Source organism: Miniopterus schreibersii (assembly GCF_964146895.1).
Source record: "Miniopterus schreibersii genome assembly, chromosome: 2".
Classification (NCBI taxonomy): domain Eukaryota; kingdom Metazoa; phylum Chordata; class Mammalia; order Chiroptera; family Miniopteridae; genus Miniopterus; species Miniopterus schreibersii.
In genome coordinates, this window is record NC_138102.1 from 60,021,069 (window position 1) to 60,043,930 (window position 22,862).

Sequence of the window (22,862 nt, forward strand, 5' to 3'; positions counted from 1 at the left end):
TAGGTTATTAAATTTGCAATATTTTACCACTTTTTGTTGTCAATTTCTTATATTCTTATGGAAGATCAAATATGGAATTTGCATTTTTATTAATTCAGCATATTTCACCTGGATGATAACATAGTTATAATTAAGAATCATGACTATTTTTACCATGTTTTTTATAAACTTAATGTTTTTCTCTGTGAGATTTAGTGTTTAACCCCTCAACAGCATGAACATCCTTTCATTGGCTCCTTAAAACCTAAATTATATTGCAGCATAATAATTTAACACACAACATTATTTTGAGGTTAAGGTAAAATTTACTTTATATATTTAAAAAAACAAAAGCTTTTTTTAGTATAGCTTTTTTTTCTTTCTGTCTTTATTATTATTATTATTTATTGATTTCATAGTGGGGGAAAAGAGGGAGAGACAGAAACATCAATGATGAGAGTGACTGATGGGCTGCCTCCTGCACGCCCCCTGCATGTTCCCTGACAGGGGATCTAACCGTGATCTCCTGGATCATAGGTCAGTGCTCAACCACTGAGCAAGTTGGCCAGGCCCTTTTTCTTTTCAGTATTTCCTGTAGAGGTCAACCATGAACCATAATCTGCCCTTGTGCCATACCATATTTGATTTATCTAAATTACACGGTGGAATAAATAGTTCTACCCAAAATGCCAGAAGACATGTCCTCAGTTGCACAATAGGCATCTGGGTAAGCACACGAATAGCGGGTTATGGAGGGTGTTGCTGCCATTTCTCAAGCTCCACTGAGCCTAGTAATGTGTATTGACCAAGGATAAATGTATTTTCTCTCTGCAGGCCAAACTTTCAGAAGATTTTTATTGCTCCAGTGTCAAACAGACAAAATGGGTTTTGATTGGGCACAGGTACCTGACAGAGGTGTCTAATCTGTGAGTGGCGTTAACGCGAATTATCCTCTAAGTGACCTGTAATAATCATTTAACTGTTTTTCTTCAGCCTTTTGACATAGCCAGCTTTCCTATTGAGTCTGAGGATCACCTATACAAACCGGCATGTTAATAGAAAGAACCAGAACACATTAACCATGTCTCACTTCACTGCAAAATGAAATAGAGTACCTTAATGATTCTGTGTGCAAATTGATGTTTGCCAAGTTTATTTTAATTCTAGAAAATGCTGCTAATAGGAAGTAAAGGGGGAAAAACTAAAAGAAAAAACTAGATTTCCTGTGAAGATTTCTTTAAAATAAATAAAATTATATTTGTGAGTAATATCATTGCATGTTCTCAGCTACCCTAATCCTTTACAAAATTTTTTTAAAAGATGCCTTCTGTAAAAAATTGTGTATCATATTCTTTGCCCGTATGTATTTGCTTCCCTGTGACAACTATAGCACTCATGTAATGCTTCGTTTTTCCTTGTACTTTCCTGTTTGCTTAATTGTCACCAAATCTTTTCACCTTTATCTTCCTTTTAAACATGTAAATACACAGTCACCTTCCATCCAGTCGGTGTCACTCCAGGTTGAGAGCATTGCATGGGACTCTAATATTGAAGCTAAATGGCTTCTGACCATTAATCTCTCCCTCTCTCTCATTGTAATTCAATGTCTGTACCCCTATTTTATTTACATTTAATTCTCATTCTTTATCCTTACCTAATTCTATATTTACTTATTTCTCTATATAGGCACAATCACATTTTACTTTTTAAATAGAAAGGGGGTCTGGAAGAAAATCATTATTGTAATGCATTCATTGTGCACTAATAAGAATACTACTTTAAAATTTTTTCTGTTTTGGATTATGTTAGAAAATATGACATAAGTTCAACTTTACTGACTGAATCATTCACTGCCTGATGGAGTTGATTTGGCATATTAAAACACAGGGCACTAGTGGACCACTTTTTTAACCTGAAAATGCTGTCTCCTTTCTAATGATCCGGTGTTTTGAGGATCAATTTCCCATCTCTGACTATCTTCCCATCTCTTTGATTACCTTCTCTTTCTAAGCTTTCTACAAACAAACAAAAAATTAATGTTTCCTTCCCTATTTTTTTTTTCCTGAGTAAACTGTGCCACATACACATCTTCAAGCATCACCTCCAGTACAGGTTTCTAGGCCTGTGTTTTTTTGTGTTGTTTTTTTTAAATTTATCTTTACTGTTGAAAATATTACAGATGTCCCCTTTTTTCCATTGATCCCCTCCACCCCGCATCCACCCCATCCCCAGGCCTTCACCATACCAATGTCTGTGTCCATGGGTTATGCTTATAAACATGTAGGTCTTTGATTAATCTCTCGCCACCCACCCACCCCCACCTTCCCTCTGAGATTCAATAGTCTGTTCCATGCTTCTGTGTCTCTGGATCTATTTTGTTCATCAAGTTTTTTTGTTTATCCATAATATCAACATTAAGAGAATGGAGAGGGGGAGTAGTGTGCAATGTTAGTATTACCAGCTGCTGCTATGCTGATCATTACAGAGAGATCAAGTGCTAATATAGGGAGATTTAATTGACTGGTTCAATTGGCTGGTGCCAATCGTGTGGATTACTTCTACTCAGATCACAGAACTGCAATAAAAAAATATCCAATAGCCAAAGAACTTATATGCATATATGTATAACCCATGGACACAGACAATAGTGCGGTAAAAACCTGAGGAGGAGGCGGGAGTGGGGTGGAGTGCGTCAATGGGGGGAAAAGGGGACACCTGTAATACTTTCAACAATAAAGATAAATTTTAAAAAAAGAAAAATAAATAAATAGGGACTCAAATTATAGGTATTGTTCAGCACTTTTATTTTTTACTTAATATATTGTGAACATTTTCCATACTAACACTATTAATAATGGAGAATGGTCATATATAATTTACTATATTCCAGTACTGTGCTAAAAATCATATATATATGTGTGTGTGTGTGTGTGTGTGTGTGTGTGTGTGTGTATACATATATATATTCATTTAAATATTGCAACAACCTGATGAGGCAGGTCTGTTACAGAGGAAGAAACAAGCAGAAAGAGCGTAAGTAAGCAGCTCATGATGCCTAGCTGCAATTCTATTACAGACAACCTGGCTCCAGAGAACTTGCTTTGAAATGCTACCCTACACTTCATTTCTACAAAGAGGTCATCCTTACCCTTTTAATAGCTGTCTGACATTGCATAATATAGATGCATCATAATACATTTAAAACTTTCCTAGTTGATGGATTTTTAGGTTGTTTTCAGTGTTTCAGTATTGTAAACAATACTGAAATAAACATTTATGTACATATAGTCTTACATGCCTGGGTTATTTTTGTAAGATAGTTTTCTAGCAAATAACTGGTTTAAAGAATAGTCACATTTAAAATGTTATCAGTATTGAAAAGTTTCCTTCACTTAAAAAAATTCCAAACACATGACTTTTACTTGTCTTGTTGTTATGTTGTTTCAAGATCATTCTGGAAATTTAATAACTACCCCGAATTAACTAGAGTGACTAAATTATGTGATTGGCAAATTTGATAAGCATGCCATCTAAATGTCTACTAAGACATTTACAAATACATGGAATAAGTAAGGTAGGATTAGTGATTTTACTCTGGGGCTTGAAAATAAGTATTATTTCTACCTAGGCTTATTTATTTCTTCAATTAATAAATATTGTTAATTGAATAATATGGAATAACATTTATTATTAGCTTGTTTTATGAGAAATATCAAGCATAAAATATAATCTCTGATATTAAAAATATATTATTATCCCTATTCTATGGAATATAAAGCTAAGTGTCCAAAATATTATATTGCCAAAGCCAAGTATCTAGAATTTTCAAGAGCTGAGATGTGAATTCATCTTTGTCTGGTTGGAAAGACTTCACTTTTATTCTTTATACTGTATCTGCTTTCTTAATTAGGTTTTATGGCAGTAAGAAACATTTACTCAGGTTATCTCAAAAACAAGAGTTAATGTTAATAATGCACATAGCACAAATAAGTGACTGCAAAGAAGAGCAGGATAGGTGGGGTTCTAGGGAATGTAGGGCCATGGTTTAGGACCCAGAGCTTAATCAGGGGGAGAGGAAGCTCTATATCAGTGATGGCATCTCATATCTCATGCAATCAGTAAATGGGGTTTATTGATTTTCTTTTGCAGAGGATACATTCATTTTCTATCCCCTTTGTAGGACTCCTCTATAGCTTTGCAGACTTTTAGCCTTTGCTTCTTCATGGTTTCCACTGTTTCAATGCATCTGCACACTATATTCTTCTTGGTTGCTTAACTTATTTTCCCGTTACCAATGATATATTTGGCAACACTACTAAATGTTGGAAATAGAAGAGAAAGACATGCTTTATGGGCATGAATACATTGCTTTTATCTGTAATTGGTGTCATGCAGTTCCTCAAAATTTCCAAGGTGTTTCTTTCTTCCTTTTGTTTATATATGATCTTCATTAAGTATGCTTATTTCTTTGGTCTTGTAACAGAACTCTACTTAGTTTTCATGACATTAGTCAAATATTACCTTTTCTAGAAATCTTTCCCTTGCATCATCCACAACCTTCATACCCAGAGTAAAGTGCCATTTGAGCTTTTACACTTATATATTACACAAGGTGTAACTACATGAGGTGTAATTACTTGTTTTCATTAAAAGTATTAATTATTTCAATTATTATTACATGTGCTTGTTCTTCAGTAAATCTTCCACATTAGTCTGTGAAGAGCTTGATGGCACCATTCCTATCTCTTCTTTCCTCTCTTTGTAGTGTCTAGATATCATACAGTGATTAGAGCCTCATATATGCTCAATATATATTGGAATAATGAATTATTCCTCAAACCACACTATAGTTTTTCTGTTTTGTTCTGAGCAAACTTTTTTAAGGGCCTACTTGAAATCATATATATATTTTTTACTACTATAGTAATATTAAGATGTTTAGCCAATTCTGTGAATTATTTATTAGACAAAAAAAGCATTGTTTTTTAAACACTTCAAATTTCCTAATATTTATTTACTTATAAAACACACACAAATTAAATTCAGTCTTCTCTTTTTAATTTGTATTTGTATTTTCAATTCAGTTGTATGCCTCTCATCCAACTTCTCTATTATAAAGTATTCAAAATAATTACAAAAGGATATATTTTTAAATATATATTTATCTCACTCAACTACCTTTTTCTTAAAACTTGACTTAATACTTCATTTGTTTATTACATTGTCATTTCTAGGCAAAATTTTCTCCATTTACAACCACCTTAGATCAGCTTTTAAAACACATATATGCATTTTTAAAAGACAAATTATCTCTTGACCTCGATTTCTCTTCTCTGAAACAGATCTCTGTGTGTGTGCATGTGCGTGTGTTTAAGCATGAAGCTGGTCTGAATACTAGAAGAAAAATAATTGGCAATTATTCATTCTTGAAAATTTGACACAAAAAGGAAAATTACTTAACTTCAGGAGAAATCTTTCTCCCCCCCAAGGCTATTTCAACTTCACTTAGTAAAATTGTCAATGTTTCTTTCCCTTAAACATAACCCTCCTCAAAAACGAATGTTTCATTCTTAGATAATACAAAATACCTATATAATTCAAATTAGAATGTAATATATATTCTAGATATGAGTGAAATACATGTTCAAATATTACTGCCTAATTTTCTTAATATTTTAATTAAGGTATACTTAATCTCAATACAAATTAAGAAAGTTATAATAAAACAAATGACATAATACTTTCATAATGGAAATATTTTTTTTTCTTTTTTGTCATAGTTTGAAATCTTTAATGTAAACATTTGTAAACACTTGTTGTCCAAACTTGGCTGCTTACCAGCTGCCCAGGCTGCTTTAAAACTCTAGTGATTTGGGGACCTCATTTTAGAGATTGTAATTCAATAGGTCTCAGGTAGGGACCGGGAGTAAGTAATTAGTAAATATTTCAGTTGTTCTGAATCAAATGGAAGACAGACTCACCTTTGGAAATATTGTTCTTTTTAAATGTGTTTGTTCATGAGTAAATATTGAATCAGTTACTATATTTTAAAAGCAGAGGAGATGCTTAACTTGGAGATGCATTGTTTAATCATGAGTGGGAGTAATACATATCACTGCCAATGACATTGTAATCAATTCAATTTTTCAATGAACACATACAGAGTACATTGGTAAGTACATTCTAATAAAGCTTCTATACCTACATATATATTATAAAGTATATGTGTATATATGCAAATATCTATATGCATATATGAATGCAGAGATTAAGATATGCATGCATATGAACAATGAAAGTATACAAAGATACCTGGTGGTGTATCCTTAAAAATTAGGTTTGTTTTGCTTGTATATGTGTTATTTAATTCACATAAATTGCATTGTGTTATAAATTGTGCTCTCCCAATTTTTTTTTGAGATCAGTTAATTCTATTCTTTGTAGCCCTAACTCACTCCTTCTGCTGAATAGACACCCATCACACATAGATATATAGTGTGCTTATCACTTACTGCTGAAAACCTACATCATGTTCAACTCTTTGCACTCACAAACACTGCTGTGATGAGTCATCTTTAAAACCTCTACTAGTTTCTCTCTGGTAAATACCTGAGAATGGAGTTGCTGGTATGTGGGATATTTGGACCCATAATTTTAAAAATGGGGTTGTATTACTCTTTAAAATTATATGACCCACTTATACTTCTGAGGTAGTTTCTTTACACCTTCCCTAAATATTTATCTTATCATAAATTCTATTTTTTTTTTTTTTTGGCTAATCTAAAAATTGTTGTAAAGCAATGCCTTGATGCTATTTAAATTCACACTTCTGTGAATACTTATGGTATTGTAATGCCATGTGGTTACATATGAAGCTCTCAAATATGTTTATAACTGTTGAGTATATAACTAAAATTTAATAACTATATTCAGTATATAGTTATATCCAAGACACCCCATTGACTTTCATTATTAAAAAATGATGTCAACACAGTATTTTAATCATAAATGCAAGGTGTTGGTTGATTTTGTTTTTCTGTATCTACATTTGGTTTGTAAGGTAATTACACATAGGTTCTTAATAAGTATCAATTCAGTTCAATGTCATTGAATGAAGTCAATGCATATGTTGCCAAGCAGTGATGTTTATCTGATAATATGATTTAAGGTTGGTGGATATACCTGTTGCAATAAAAAGGACAGGGTCACAGTATAACATTCTTAATTTATTCTTTAATGTATTAAAAAATGAACCACCTAGCCCTGGCCAGGTGGCTCAGTTTGTTGGAGCATCATCTGCTACAGCACAGGGTGTGGGTTCCATTCCTTATCAGGGCACAGACCTAGGCTGTGGGTTTGATCTCCTGTTGGGGCACCTGCAGGAGGCAATGTTTCTCTTTCTCTCTGTCTTTCTCTTCCTTCTTCTCTCTCTAAAATCAATAAAAACATAACCTCGGTTACTGATAAAAATCAAAAGGAAATGAACCACTTATATACTTATAATATGGTACTGGCACCATATTAGCAATTTTTAAAAAAAGAAATAAGATAACTTAAATATTGGTCCCAAATCTATAATAATGGGAAATCATAAAATATAAACTAAACCCTCCTAGTTGACCCTTTTTATAGGTGGAAACATTAATATAATTAATTGTAGAGTCTAGATTTTTTTCATATTCTCACCACACAAACTGAAAATCAGATATACTTATGATTAGGTGCAGTCACTTCTATAAAGGAAAACAACCTATATTCATGAAAACAAATAAACTTGCAATTAATTTATAGGAATAAATAATTTCCCAAACATGCTGACATAGTACTTCCAGAAAAAAACAAGTTATTTAAGTGTTAAACTGATACTCTTCATGAAGATGGATTTCATTATTCACAAGAGTGTGATAAAATTGTAAGCAATAGGATAAATTTGACAAAATGAGCATTGCTTCAGCAATGCCTGCTAGTTTGTGGAATGCTTGGAAGATGTGAGGTAACATTTTATGTTTCAGTGGTTCAGGCTCTCAGCATCCATTTGCAAAGTCATTTAATTAAGGATGTTATTGTTTTCTCTAATGCTTAATATGTCATTTATTAGTGAAACATAGATACATGCACACCCAAAGATGTCAATTTAATACTTGGTAGGTTTTTACATCTGCTATTTTCATTATTTTAATATTAATGAATTTTTATAAGATTACAAAATTAAATGTGTATTAACATTTTCCATCAAGCTTCTGAATAAAAAAAGCATTCTCTTTTCCTATTAGGGTTGCAAGTAAAATTTTAATATGAAATGACAGCAATTGCTTGCAGAGAAAATACTAGTTCTTGCAAAAAAAATATTGATAAATAATGGGTTACCTATAAACAATATGACCTTAAATTTACTTTGATTTGGAATTATAATACTGTCTATAAAGAAAATTTTCTGATGAAATTAATCCATACTATGTGTAGAGACATAGTATTTAAGAATTTGAGAATTTGAGAACTTTAATAAATGATTAACTAGGCCTTAGCTAATATTTTGAATACAATATTTAAATAGATTTGTAAAGCAATGATTGAATAAATGTGTATGTATGTGTATGTAAAATCTTAATAGCTTCCTTTAGATATATGTAATTTTAGCTACTAGCAAATTTGACCTTTTCTTTAAAATCACTTCAGTAAGACATTGTGCTAGAGAGTCATCTAATATATTTTTGCAATGATAAGCCCCAATGAATGATGATACTTTTAATTCACAGAAGCACTCTAATCAATGCTATAATAGAATGTAATTATAATTATCTTTCACATTAACCATTGTATCTTTGGTCTCTGGATATCACTTCATAAGTGCTTGCTTCTATTACTAAGTATCTCTGACAGAAATATATGAGTGATCTATTACTAAAGACCAAAGAAACTAAGTTGAGTAATCTCAAATAAGGTCAGAAGAAAAACATACAATCCAAGTATTCATGAATTTAGTGTGAATTCTTGGCAGTAGTTAAACAATTTCATATATTATTATCCATTAAGATAAAAGAAATGACTTTTATTCATTGAATTCATTCATTTAAATTTAAATAGCTAACACAGACCTAATACATCTGAGGCACTTGAAGATAGCAAGTGTCAGTATAATGAAACATTTTTTTAAATCTCCAACACCTAACATCTTATAGTATAGCTGTAGAGTTAGGGGGAGAGAATGAATGTGAGAGTGAGTGAGAGAGACAGAATTATAGGGAAATGTTAAAAGAAATAATATTACAAAGGATTCATGTTTTAAAATATATATGTTGTTTTTCAGATTATTATTCTATGATTTAGTATTTCTATATGTAAATTGGCAAAGATAATAAAAACTGATAGTTGTGTGTATGTGTGATGACTGAGATAACATGTAAAGTGCTTAGAACAGAATCTCACAATCTTTTGCTAGAAAGGCACAAAGAGGGATTAGGCTATCCTTCTTGGAGTAATAAGTTTTGCCAAATGAAGTAAAATCAAGATTTTTAGTTTCTTGTTTTTTTGTGTGTTTTTTTCTTTTTAGGATTAAAATAATTTAACCAAGCAAGAAGTGATAGAATGATGAGACTTGGGAATTTCTTCTAGACAGAGCTCAAAGCACATCTGAAATACAAGAGGTGATTCATTAAGAAAAAAAAAATAGATAAAAGATTGCTATTACTGAAGAACCTACCATATTCCATGGAGGAGGTATAGCACAGCGAGTGAATCACCAGCTTTGAAAGCTGGACTGCTTGCCTGTTCTTGAATTTCATATATATAGAATCATATACTATATATCCTTTGGCAGCTATCATTTTCATTCAATATATTAATTGTAAGATTCATGTACATTACTGTGCAAAGTATAAGCATTTTATCTGTTCTTGCTGTGCAACAGTCCAGTTTATGAATATGCCAAACTTTATTGCTAAAGAACATCTGATTGTTGACTACCTTTGGGGTTTACGACTGAAGCTGCTATAAATATTTTGTTCTAATCTTTTTTGTTCTCAATTCTTTTGGGAATTGATAATTAGGAGTAGGTACCCAGGAATAAGGATAGGCATATGATTAGCTTCCAGAGTTTTTGTGGTTTTTAGTGGTTTTGTAAGTTTCATTGTAGTCGTGATGGGTTGATGGTTGAGGCTGGTCATAATATTCATTTCCCTAATAAAATAAAATAAAGTAGATTACTTTGGAATTTTTGTATAAATACCCAGAAAAGGGGTCCCTGGGTCAGATGGCAACTATATTCTTACCTCCACACTGTTTTCCATAGTGGCTGTACAAGTTTACATTCCTACCAGCACTGGATGAGGGGTCCTTTTTCTTTGTAACCTCTCCAACACTTGTTATTACGTGTCTTGTTGGTGATAAACATTTTAACAGGTGTGAGGTGGTATCTCATTGTAGCTTTAATTTGCATTTCCTTAATAGCCAGTGAAGTGAGCAACTTTTTATATATCTGTTGGCCATTTGTATGTTTTCTTGGTCCTCTGCCTAGTTTTTAATTGGATTGTTTGTTTGGTGTTGAGTTGAGTCCTTTATATATTTTGGTTATTAGCCTTTTTTCCAGAGCTGCTGTTTTGCCTATATTTTCTTTCATTCTGTCGGTTGCATTTTTGTTCTGTTGATGGTTTCTTTTGCTGTACAGAAGCTTTTTAGTTTGATATAGTCCCATTCATTTATTTTTACTTTTACTTCTCTTGCTTTTGGAGTCAAATTCATAAAATCTTCTTTAAGATCAAAACCCATTTAATACTTGATTCAAAATTTACTAAATTTAACTATACCAATTTTACAGTCCAGGCAAGTAGAATTGTAATGTATCTTGCATTAACTTCTTACAGAATTTAAACTTTTATGCATTTCCACATTATAGCTTCTTAGTAAATATGTCTTTATTATTTAGTGGAATGATAAAAATGGAATTTGAAAAGACATTAGCTATCATGTTTATAAATAAAATAACTTCCTCTATTTTCATTGTCCACTGACTTTAAAATTCTGTGTCTCATGAATAATAGGTTTACTGGATGAATTGGAGGGTTAAAGGAATTTAAGGACAGTGCTAAATGAAAACACGTTGTAGGGGGAAAGACGTGTTAAAGAATGACGTTGATTACAAGATATCAGACTAAAATATATCAAAACGATATAGAAAAATCTAAAAATCTATGTATATTTCTGCTACAGAATCCAGGTCTGGATCTTTACGTCTCCGTATTTGCTGTGTATGTAAACACTGTGCAAGATGCTTTTATACATTCTCTACATTCTTATCAGAATTATTTCCAAGCTTTCCTTTTAGTTTCCAGTAAAGCATTATGCATACATAGCTCTCAATAACTTGTACTTGGTTGAACATAGAATCAGACACAATGCTTAGAACATATATAAAATATATTGAATTTATTTTATTTAACAATGAAAACTAACATAAAGCGCAGCCGGGCATGGCTCGGTGGTTGAGCATCGACCTAGGATCCAGGATCACCGTTCCAGTCCCGGTCAGGGCACATGCCCGACTTGCGGGCTCGATCCCCAGTCGGGGGCGTGCGGGACCCAGCCGATCAATGACAACTCTTGTCATTGATGTTTCTGTCTCTCGGTCCCTCTCCCTTCCTCTCTCTGAAATCAATAAAGATGTATTAAAAAAAAAAAAAAAAGAAGAAAACTAACATAAAGAATAGCAATAGTAGACAGATTGTGATAAAGCAGAATGTGAAAAAGGCTATTTTAACCAATCCATTCATTTGAAGCAGCTATAATATTAACATTTCAAAATTAAAAATTACAGTCAGATTATTGGTCCACTTTTTGTAAAATGTGCTGCTAAAATGTTAATAACTCAAAAAGATAAAAAAACACCTCCCTTTAAAATCTTATCTGAAAAAACATTTATTAAAAATTTATTCCATTTTATGATTTAATGAAAGTTAATTTGATTTATATATTTTAAATAGGACTGTGTTTTGATAGTTCTTAGGAAACACAGAATAAAACAATTAATCATTATATTTTGTTCCATGCCTTTGCATTTATTTATTTATAGTTTGAACTTTTCCAAATTAATATTTTGTACAATTTTGTTTCATATAAGTACATGCTACTTTTCAAAAGGTTAACTCTATATATTTTTATTCAAATTTTAGTTGATGTTGTACAATTTTATTAATAGTTCATACTTCTTTGGTATTTCAGCGTTTAAAAAGTACACAGTGAATATGAAAAAATTGAATAGCACTATGGTTCGTTTTTAAATGGAAATTTTCTCAACAGTGTATCTTCTCTAAGGCATTAAGACTTTTAAACATGTTTTGGCTCTGTGTCCCATTTTCTTTTCAATTGTTCTCACAATCTTCAGTTGCTCCAATTGAAAGCCATGTCTCCACACATTTTAGTCTATTTCTGTTGTAAAAATCCAGCAGAATAGCTGAACACACCATGCTATAAATACTTATTTCAATCAAAGCCTAAGTAAAAAGCTTCTGTAGTTGCAAACTAAAAAAGGGTTTGAAGATATTTGCAGCCTCATTATGTGGAGGCAGATTCTAATTTAAAAGACAGTACTTCTACTCCAGCTGATATATGGTGTTGCCCTTAGAAGTGCAATTAAGCTATGTTAGTGGAGAGGTCACTTCAGAAATTGTGGAAATTAAACATTTATAACATTGGATCAAAAGTGATTTGTGCATCACACCGATGATCTTCCACTTATACAATTACCCAGTCCTTAGACTGCTTGGGTCTCAAAACATAAAGACCATTAATAGGGCAAAAATAAGTATGAAATGAGCATTAGATGCCGTTTCCGATGAAAAATGTATTAGCCTATGCTAATGCAACTCCATAGAAGTTAAAAAGATCAAGGTAAGTGCGATCGGCTACAGCGGAGCACAATCACTCACGATGTTCCAGCAGGAGAAAAATCAATGCTTCCAAAGGCTTGAACATTTTAGCAAAGTGTGTGAACTACAGAAAGTAAGGGCCACACTTTGCACGGGGCAGCTTTTTCTGTTTTGAACTTCACATTTTAATAGTGATATTGATAAAATTTTACATATATCAAATAAATAAGTATCTTTCAAGGGCTGTGTGGCACACTAGAGGTTAAGTAGTAAGCCAAGACTATAGTTCCTCTTTTATGAACTCAGAGTTTAGTTAAGGGAGGCAGACAAAAATGAATAAATTGCAATGAAAGATTTAAAATGATAAATAGATGTTTGTACAGAATCTTACAGGAAATAGCCAAGCGGGTGTCAAGTCTGAATGAATGAAGAAAGCAATGAAGCATTGAAACGAGAGATTGTGTAAGAGTAAAATGATAAAATTTCTGCCAAGGGGGAGGCAGCAGCTGCAGGGCTACTCATGTCTCTGCAGGGTGTCTCCTTGAAAGCAGAAGAGGCCAGGTAAGAGAGCCAAAGGTTTTATTTTACAACGCGAGGTTGCAGACTCTCTGACTCATGGGACCATATATACATAACCCTGAAATGAACCTTCTCATAACGTATATAAGAGACAATCACCTGATGTATCTATTTGTTTTTCAAAAATCTAAGAAGAGTTTTAACTTTTCTTTCTTCCACTTTACTGGTTCAATTTGTGTGATATCCCATTCAGACTTCTAGTCACTTTTGTGCCAACTTACATGCATACACATCTGATAATGTTTATTTAATGATAAACTGTTTTTCATCTCTGTTCTATATTGTCACAAAGGGGCATTTTTGTTGGCAGGATTATTCTATTTTGCCAACACTGGACAATTGCCTATCAAGAATTTGGCAGAGCATTTTCCTGCATAAGAACCAAGATTACTAAATTCCCTTCTAATTGTAAGTTTTATTTTACAAATCTATTATTTTCATTGAGCTCAATTAAACAGGATATACTATGAAAATACATTAATTTAGTTATTAAAATGTGAAGATTAAGCATAATACGGTTTCCATATTTTTATCAATGCTTTATGGCAACCAAAAACATCTACAGCTACAGAGCTCTCAAGTACTGGACCATCTTCATTCATATGACATTAGACTATTTCAGGAAACCCTTGACAAGGGTTACATGTTACAAAGAAATTCATTGTTCTGAAAATACTATCTGAATACACATTAAACCTTTTTAGCTTCAAAAGACAGAGTTGAAACACTGTTTATTCCCCAAGGCTTTTTGAAACACTCATGTCAAAACCCTTGGTTTGCTATTTTCATTAATGTGCAAACATTACATCATGACTCTTACCCATACTTAATCAAGTCCTGTGCATTTTTTTTTTTTTTTTTGGAGGTGTAAGTGAATTTTTATTGGGAAGGGAAGTTGTCAACTGACACAACAGCAAATGAAGACTGAATAAGAAAACTGCCTGCTGTCACAGATACATGAGGTCTCCATCATATATAACACAGGAAGCATTTCAAGTTGTGACCCCAACCCAAGAACGTCAAGTGCTTTCCCATTCGATCTAACACTTTCGGATTCCTGCCAAAAAGGGATACATTAAAAACATGGAAAAGTTGCTCACAGGAAGGAAACCCCCAAAGACGAGTAAGGGAGGGAATGTAGAAATTAAGAAGTTATATACAACACTCTTTAAATGGTAATTCGCTACATTTTCCTATCTTCCCAGTAATACAAAACACAGTCACTTGCAGAACTGGCTCATATTACTTAAATAACAGATGCATTTTTAGCCCTCTACGTAAGTGTTTGGAAGTTGCTTATGTTTATGCGAAATGAAGCTATTAATACTTTTCTACAGCAGTATCTGCACACCAGGAAGGCCAAGACAAACACAAATCAAGGACTGGAGCTTTCCCACAGCTGCAGTGTGAAAAAGGCTATAAACAGTTGATTCCACACACATGAATGGGTTTCTTTGCTCTAAGAAATCCAAATGGAGTAAGGTGTGGATATGTGTACAGAGGGAGCTGCAGGGAAGGACACGCCCTGTACACAGTTCATTTTCTGCCCCTTCTGCCACATCCCAGCCTCCTGCACTGTCTGATGCCCATAACGGGAGGCTGTCCCTAAGAAACTGCATGATGAAGGTGCTGTCCTTGTAGGAGTCTTCATTCAGTGACTCCAGTTCTGCAACGGCCTCCTCAAAACTCTTATAGCCAGCGTGCAGGCAAGCTTGGGGTTACTAAGGGTCTCAGTAAATACAGAAAAGTTAAGAGCCAGCCCCAGACAAATTGGGTGTGTGGGCTGCATCTCTAACTTGCTTATATCAAAAGCCTCTAGGTAAGCTCCTTGGGCATTATGGATGATTTGTTTGTCAACATCAGCGCATGTAAACTTCAGCAAGAAACTGGAAGTCATCTCCCTCTGCTTTGAGGTAGAAGACCTTACTCTCTGGATTAGTCGCGTTGGCTATTAAATAAATACTTTTCCAACAATTCCAGGGCCGTGGTGCAGATCCTCCCCCGGATAGTACTTAATCAGCTGCAACTTCTTGTCCGAGGTGGGAGTTTTCCGCTGGATGCTCCAGACGACCTTCCAGGGGGACCTTCAGCCCGAGTTCTTACAGGCAGGGAGAGCAGGTCTGATCCTCTCTGGAGAGCTCGGGCCCTGCTCCCCGGGGCCCCTGTGCAGGTGGCCCTGCTGCAGTAGCGCTCAGCTTGGGCAGCAGGTAGGCCAGGATGGGGGAGGCAGGATCAGGCCTGGGGCGTGAGTCAGGTCCCTGTGTATTAACACAAGCACAATTCACACGGGACAAGAAAAGAAGAGAGTTGAGTCCAGTTAAATACATTTTTTTTTAAATCCAAATTCCTTACCAAAGTGTGGCTTATGCTGACAGAGTAAAGCCACACAAAATAAGCCCTACTTGTCACTGCTAAAAATTGGGGGGGAAAAGTAAAAAAATAAATAAAAAATTTGTTAACTGATTTAAATCTTTATCTCTGTATCTCTTTATCTATCTACATCTATAGTCACCTAGATGAAGATCATCTATACTTATATCTATAGATCACAGCAATGCCAGCAACAGATGAAATTGCATATCATTGCCTACTTTCTTTTCCTTTTAACTGAAAATACTTATTTTTTATTTTTTGAATTTATCTTTATTGTTGAAAGTATTACAGATTTGTCCCTTTTTTCCCCATTGACCCTCTTCGCCCCACACCTGCCCCCACCCCAGGCCTCGCCACGCTATTGTCAGTGTCTATGGGTTATGCATATATGCATATAAGTTCTTTGGTTGATTTCCCCCACCCCCACCCCTGCCTTCCCTCTAAGATTCCTCAGTCTGTTCCAAGTTTCTATGTCTCTGGATCTATTTTTTTCAACAGTTTATTTTGTTCATTATCTTCCACATATGAGTGAGATCAGTGATACTTGTCTTTGACTTATTTTGCTTAGCATAATACTCTCCAGTTCCATCCATGCTGTCCCAAAGGGTAAGAGGTCCTTCTTTTTTACAGCTGCGTAGTATTCCATGGTGTGAATGTCCCACAGCTTTTTTATCCACTCATCTACTGATGGGCACTTGGGTTATTTCCAGATCTTAGTTATTGTAAATTGTGCAGCTATGAACATAGGGGTGTACATATTCTTTCTGATTAGTGTTTCAGGATTCTTAGGATACATTCCTAGAAGTGGGATCACTGGGTCAAACAGCAGCTCCATTTCTAATTTTTTGAGGAACCTCCATACTGCTTTCCATAGTGGCTGCACCAGCCTGCATTGCTTACTTTCTTCAGTGGATTTGATAAGCAAGGAAAGGCAAAGAGGAATCTCTTAGCTCTTAATCCTGCCCACTCTCCCTTTTATAGCACTCACAGAAGCTCCATGAAAGTAAGGCAAAAGTAAAAAACAACAATCAAACAGAAATCCTGAAATTTCTTTTACTCCTAATTGGGAATAAAGCAGATGGTTAGGGTAAGCAGAAATTCTGGGGATAGATGCACAAACCTAAAACATTCTAGTAACAGAATCTTTAGGCTTGTGTTTCTCCAAGAGGCATGGGAAACCCCTTTACTAAGCATTTTTCTCTGCGTCTATTGGGAGGATAACTGGAGAGTGAAGACAAAATTATCATAATCACCCAGAGCTAATTATCTCCTTCAGTAAACAGGAATTTAGCAGAAAGGAAGTTAAATGAGAAAACAGATAAAGCAAAATACTCTGGGGAAGTGTGAAGGCCAGGGAAATAAAGCACTCCAGGAACTCGGATGAAGTGCTCTCTCCAGCTGGACACTAGCAATGCCACTGCCCCCAAACCGGGTGGTGCCAGCTGTTTACTTCAAAGATCTGTAAATTGAATGGAGTTGCTGAGGAGTGAGGAGGAGTCCGGGAAGTAAAATAGCGTAGGGCAAGTTGCCACTGTTGAAGTGAATCTTTAGGAGACCCTCAGATATAAGGAAAGGTTCAGACCTAAGTCATATGTTCCACATAAGTGCAAGACTAATTTTCCTGTGTGTTTGGGAAAGAGTGGAGAACCATATAAGTACACTTACCACTTAAAGAGAAAATCAATTATTCACTGAATAGCTACGGTAATATGCTAGAAGTTTGAAATACTTAAAGCCACATTGGTTTTGAAATAAATTACAAGTAAATCAAAATCTGTTCATTTGTAACCTGTGTCTTGTAACCATCAAGGAACTCATATATATATTTTTAATATATCTTTATTGATTTCAGAGAGAGGAAAGGAGAGGGAGAGAGAGAGAGAGAAACATCAATGATGAGAGTCATTGATGGGCTGCCTCCTGCACGCCCCCGACTGAGGATCGAGCCCGCAACCCAGGCATGTGCCCTGACTGGGAATCGAACCCTGATCGCCTGGATCCTAGGTCAACGCTCAACCCCTGAGCCACGCCCGGTATCTGTAGTATGTGGGGAAGGGAGTTTGCAGAAGTAACAGCCAATAAATGAGAAAACTTCAATACATAATGTTAATGGGTATAATGTTTTGATGACTTTAATAAATGTTTTTGGACACTTGGAAATCATGCAATTTTAAAGAAATATCAATTGAAGTATTACCCTTCATTGATTGATGTTGAATTTACAGAAAATTTTAAAATTTATTAACACAGGGTATGGGATAAGTATTTTCATCCTAAAAACAGCTAATTTCTAAAAATAATTTATCCCATTTTTAACAAAAGTTACCAAAAGAAAAACTCTTTCTATTACTTAGGATTCAAAGGAAGTACAAAATTATTGTGATTCATAATCATTTTTAAAAGAGTTCACAGAGAAAATTTCTAAAAAGCATTACAATTTTTTATCAAACTAAAATCATAACTCCACACAAATGCTATTAATACTTTCCAGGCATGAGTGGACTGTAAATATATTCAGTATATTCCTAACATCTCAGAGACATATAAGCATCTTGATAATTTTTATGAGACAAGCTTCTCCATTATACAGAATTCATTCAAAATGTCTCACAATTTCTCTAAAGCCTCAATTCCTTTAAAATATTTAATATTTATTAAGATCATTTTATAAATTAATATAAATTATATACTCACACAGATGAATAAGCACCAAGGAAAAAAGATCAACCAGATGCTTGAGTTGAAGTACACATCTGCTAGCAGGGAAGATGTTTTCTGCATGCTAAATTGCACCTGCCCCTTATTTTACTCTTGACAGTAAATATAACTAAAAAATGGTATTTTTCCAATTAAAATAATAATCATCAGATAGTGAATTTTATATTTTTATAACCTCAAATGTATTTATTTCAAGCTTTTATTTTATGAAAGAAATAATTGACAAAAAAATGTATACTGTGTATCCATAGTAGGATTTGCCTGTAAAGTCATATTGGTAATGATAAATTGTAGCTGTACACCAATTATTAATAGAATTGTGTTAGGATACATTATGTTATCCACTGACTCCCTTTATTGTTATTAGCCATTTTATACTGACATAACTAGCTACTTTTTTTTTCTTAACACTGCAAAAAAAAAAAAAAAGGTCATGATTTATTGTTAGGTGTGGCAACCTGGGGGAAAAAAAGTTAAGTAAAACTGAATGAGCAAGCTCAGAACAATGGTGCACATATTTAAAAGAGGTGCAGTAGCCTAAAGGATTAAGTGGGTGCTATGAGTATATTTTTGCAGCTGACATTTATTACATTTGCATATTGTTCATTTCTGGAAATATCTGAGAATATTTTAAATTTGATAAAATAATTTATTAAAATAATGAAAATTTTAAATAACGGCAAATAGCTCAAACATATGTAGAGGTTTTATGAGAATTTACTAAATACAGAAATTATTCACAAGAAAAATAGGAAAACTGTTTTTAAATAAAAATGATAATCTTCACAAGCAATGCCTTTTTTATTTTTAAGCATATATATGACAATATTTGATGAAGAATCCCAGATTTCTCAGCTTTTCATCATTCTTATCCCCAACAGCTTCCTATTCACTCAGCCATGAAATAAAGTCAAGAGTATTATATTTGGAATATATAAATATAATTTGAAATATTGGACTAGGGACTTATTTTTACATGATATAATTTTTGCATAAAATATATTAGCTTCCACAATTTTGTGTAAAACTACTTTATTATTTTTTTTTTTACATAGGCATTTAGATAATATAGAAGATGTTGGTGCATATTACAGTACACTAATTCAGTGTATTTACTAAAAATTTGCTTTTCTTTCCTAGGAGCTGCTTTCTCCTGATATATTTATTTTTAAAGTCAAATTTAAAAGGCAACAGCTAGTTTAATTTTTAGTTGAGCTCCTTTAGAAACCCAAAGGTAATATTGTAAGAACCAATATTATACATTTAAAAATATATTTTAAATTAAAACATAAATTACATTTGTTTAAGGTATACTAGCACAATATATGTAATTTGTTTAATATATATTTACTTTAAAATCAGGAATTGTACTGGAAATAATAGTGTGAAATAAAAATGTGTGATGACTGTACATTTAATCTCAATATCATAATTTTTTAAAAATAAGAAAATATTTATAGAGTTTACTTCTACCTAGTACTAGTTGAGGGATTCTTAAATATAACCAAAAGGATAGTCTCTGAAAGCATTCTTAATACTTAACATTTTACTTTTTCTATAAGAAAATGAGTGCTCTTTTTTCCAAATGAAATATTGTAAATTATGTATTTTGAAATTGAGTTTTTTCCCCATGCTAGAATCATCTCTCTTCTAACAAGAACATCCCTCTGTCAAAGCCTTTACTCATAACAGAAATTACTTTCTAGTTGATGTCTGTCTCAAGCGTATACATCTTTATGGACGGCTGTTTTAAATTCTGAAGAGAAGTGCAAATGATACCACTGTAATAAACTGGTTATTACTTAACAGGAAAGGAGTGAAGGGAAGGCTAGATGATGTAGGCATGCCATTTATACAGCTTTGCTAACTTAACACTCTCAAGTCTGTTCCCAGCTGATCAGTGGGGGGAGGAACTGGACATCAGAGGCAAGCCCAGTGAGGTCTGAGTCGCGGGAAGGGGCCTACCTGTCCCTTAGTCACACCTGGAAGGGAGTCAGTGGCCAGACTAGGCATGGCCACTGCAAGGGCATGAGACCGGAATATTTAAACTTCTAAACAAGGGAAGTCCCTCTCTCGGCCTTTGTGCTCGGGTTCCTGGCTCTCCTGTTGCAGGGGCTGTGCCATGTGGCTCATGGCCATGTGGGACCCATGCAATGGACCGATGGACTTTAATTAGCCTGAATGCTGAACTAGACCCGGCTGCAACATGGAACAGAAGCTCTGGACGCTGGCTCTCTTTTTGGCTTTGCTGAACTCCAGCTGCACCTCTTTCAGGACTGGTTTAAGGGGCGTGGGACTTTACAACCGGAGGAATGGAATTCCACACATATAAGCCCTTTACCACGTCTCATTCTCCTGTGGGGGCTTCTGAAAATGTTCATTTCTGCAGTACCCTAAGAGCGTCCCCATTCCCATGAGCGAAGGGGGAATTAGATTCACCGGTGACACAAAGAATCTCACAATTTAACGGTGTTTTTTATATAAGGATATATTTGTGTATGTATTATGCACACTTACTCAAGCACTGTGGGGGGGTTACATTCTCAGGAAGCACATTCCGTGACCAGAGTTTAATGTGCAAATATTTATTAAAAGCAACAGTGGTGGAAGGGAGAGAGGGAGAAGTTGGGCAGAGAAAGAAACTGAGCCTCAGTGCTGGCACAGCAGCTTCTGCTGACCTCACAGAAACATGCAGAGGTAAGATGACCCCTCAGTCACCAGACAGGGGAAAACCCTAAACAGAGGTGACGGGCCTTGCACCATGTCTCTCCAGCGGAAGCAATTCCTGAAAGGGCTGCTGGCTAAATAACATCTGCTGACAGTACTTTTATCAGTCAGGACAAGCTCTTCCTTGAAGGGAGATCTGAGTGACACTTCTTTTTCTACACTACACAGAGTACTGCAAAGCACATAACAAAAAAGTTGGCATTGGCGTTTGGATGCTTCTACCATATTGTTGATTGTACATATTTGTGTGTGAATGTATGTGGTAAGTATGTGTCAAAGATTTTTCTATGAAAGTATTCATTATGAAATCCGTTTTAGGTGCAGTCGCCTCAGTTAAGTTGGGATGTAAGTTTTAATCATTGATATCCAGGATTTTCTGTTGATTAAATATTAATATTTAATGCATTGTTTTTATTTAAATAATTTTTATCTCTACTTTCCTTTTTTTCAGTGTTTGTGTAAAATTGAAATTGATTCTTTACTGTATATTTAAAAGAACTCATCATTAAAACAATGTGGTCTGCATTACCTTTAAAAGTGAAATTTAAATGATTGATTCCATTTTTTAATGTTTATAGGTACATTCCCATTTTTTAATTTGTTTACTTCAGATTTGATCATTTATATTTTCTTAAGAATTTGTTGATTATTCCTACATTTATAAATGTAATCAGAGAAGTTGTTCACAACAGTCTCAGATTATCTTCTGTGTTTGGATATGCACTTGATAGACCTAAAATTTACTATTGCTGGGGATCACAAATCTATAGTTTATGTTAACATATAAAAGATAAATATGTTACAAATGATTTTTGTCCAGAAAAAATGAGAATAATTTCTGTAAGGATGAAAAAAATTGCAGCTATACTTTTATTATAGATCTTAAAATTTACACCTCAGGGACCCTGAGACTCTCTACTAGGTGGTAATAAAGTCAAAACTTTTTATGATACTAAGAATTACCTGCCTTTTTCATTGTGTGGGTATTTCCCTGGATATGCAAAAGCCATAGCAGGCACCTTTTTGGTGGCTTAGAATATATATATATATATATATTTTTTTTAGTAGAGGAGTCTACTGTATATACACAGCTTAGAATATATATATCACTTAATGTATTTTTGAAGCAAAAACAAATGTTATTATTTTAAATCTTTATATTGAATAGACATTTGATATTAATTTCCTTAATATACATTTTGATTATATTTTTATTTTAAAATACTCTGTGAGAAAACTTGCTTTTGCTTCAAAACAAATTATTATACTTTTGTTTTTTTATAGGAAAAGTACATAAGACATGGTTTGAGTTGCAAGTACAAACATGTTTTTTCTTCCAATGTCAGATATTTTTATTTGAAAAATAAATTGACAGAAAATTTATGATTATCCAGTCCTCTGTATTTGGCAGACATTTTCTTAAAGATGAACAAGGTGAAACTGTCACTTTATAAAAAACAACCACAGTGTTTGCTTTCAATAAGAAAATGAGAGCTTTCAATCTTCTCAATATTTAGTAGAGTTTTCTCATGTGATCAAGTGTTATTAATAAATTTGATTTTTGATAATGTATAATGTATTACAGAACATAATGTGTACTTAGGATATCTGCTAATTCAGCAAACC

At 33.8% G+C, this 22,862-nt stretch overlaps 1 pseudogene across 1 annotated transcript; it reads right to left on the reverse strand.

The window, feature by feature from the left end:
- Positions 1-14,749: 14,749 nt before the first annotated feature.
- On the reverse strand, positions 14,750-20,522 carry LOC308552426 (14-3-3 protein theta pseudogene; annotated as a pseudogene). Its single transcript has 2 exons — positions 20,475-20,522; positions 14,750-15,489 (listed from the first exon to the last, which is right to left on the reverse strand). The product of its transcript is annotated as a 14-3-3 protein theta pseudogene (transcript).
- Positions 20,523-22,862: the final 2,340 nt, after the last annotated feature.